Genomic DNA, 1,522 nt, shown 5'->3' with positions numbered 1-1,522 from the left:
CTCTTTCCCTGAAGATGTTAGTACCCGCCGCTTGGTTTTCTTTTCCATTCCATGAAACCTCATGGCTTCAGCTTTCATGTTTGATGTACACCTAATGTCTGGTCTCAAAAGCCCTTGACCTTTTACGCCTGCAGTAACTATCACCCCTTATCCCTTTGACAAACCACGGACACGGCTACATACTGTGGAACGCACCACCTCCTAGAACTACACAATCTCAGTAAGCTTTCCATCTCAGACTTCAGTCTCTACCCCGCCACGTCTCTGTGCCCTTAGTCCCAGTTTTGGTTCTAGAACTTCATGAGAACGTCAGTTCCTTGAGCCTCCTCTTTTTTAAGGTTGCTCGTTTACCTCCCCTGCCTAGTCTAGTTCCCATGAAGCACTGCTGAGCCACTTGGAAGTTCTTGATCACTTTCTGTTTCCACCACAAACATCTTGCAAACCCCAACCTGGGAGCAATCAACCTACCTTCAGGCCAATCCTATACCTGGGACTGGGGGTGGGGCTAGGGGTAGTGAAGGGCACTGAGCACTGCTGAAGAAAATCCACCATTCCTCTTCTCAGAACTTTGTTTTGTTCTTATTTCCCTATTTTTGGCAATGTTTCTGGAGAGGCAAAAACAAACAAACAAACAGTATTTGTAAGTGTTCTGAAAACTATAAAGTGCTTTAAAAAAAGTATTGTATCTTTATCATAAAAGACCTGACATCCCCTGTCAAGGGATTCACAATCCATCAATTGTGAGAATTCTTTAATACTCATTCAGGCCTTATACTAATGTTTGGAAGGCGCTTCCTCTTTTTACTTAACCTTCAAATTTCTCTGGAATCGCCTCTTAAAGGAAACCTTGTCTGAGACCCCAGGCTTGGTTAGGTGGTCCCCATCCCACTGTGCTCTTGAAGCACTTATCATAGGATTTTGTAAGGAATCTGTCTCCGGCATTAGACTGGCACATGGTTCATTCTTCCACCTCTCAGGCTAGAACAGGCTCACAATAGTCACTTGTGCATTTGACAAAACTGAAATGAACTAAAGCCAGGTGGGGAACTCCAACCTCTTTTGGAGAACATAATAGAAAATTTATTGCAATAAAAGGATGATGAGCTGCAATGCACAGTTAATATTTCGTCTGCTTAGCATTCCCCTTTTGGGGGGAAAGCATCTGTTCCTTCCCCACTCTAACCATAGAATGAAAATTAACAATCTCAGGATCTGTTCCCCTCGCTGGGCCAATCAGAGTGCTTCCTGGGACCTTCTGAATAGGAATTAGAATGAGGGCTATAGTTCCTCTTTGCTGGTGAAGCTGTGAAATGTAAGACTAGGAGCTATTGGTAGCCATGTTCAGAAGAAGCCAGTGTGCAGCGAGAGAGAATGGACTGAGGGAGAGAATGATGAGAGAGACAAAAATGAGTCTCTAGCTCCGTGATCCCTGGGCCCCAGGCTGCCAGTCTGTGAGAGATAAAGGCAGTCCTCTCGTCAAATTACCCCGGGAAGTAAGCTAGGCTGAGTTGAGTTTCTGTCA

This window comes from Rhinolophus hipposideros (genome assembly GCF_964194185.1).
Source record: "Rhinolophus hipposideros genome assembly, chromosome: 14".
NCBI lineage: Eukaryota > Metazoa > Chordata > Mammalia > Chiroptera > Rhinolophidae > Rhinolophus > Rhinolophus hipposideros.
Note: the sequence above shows the minus strand (reverse complement) of the source record.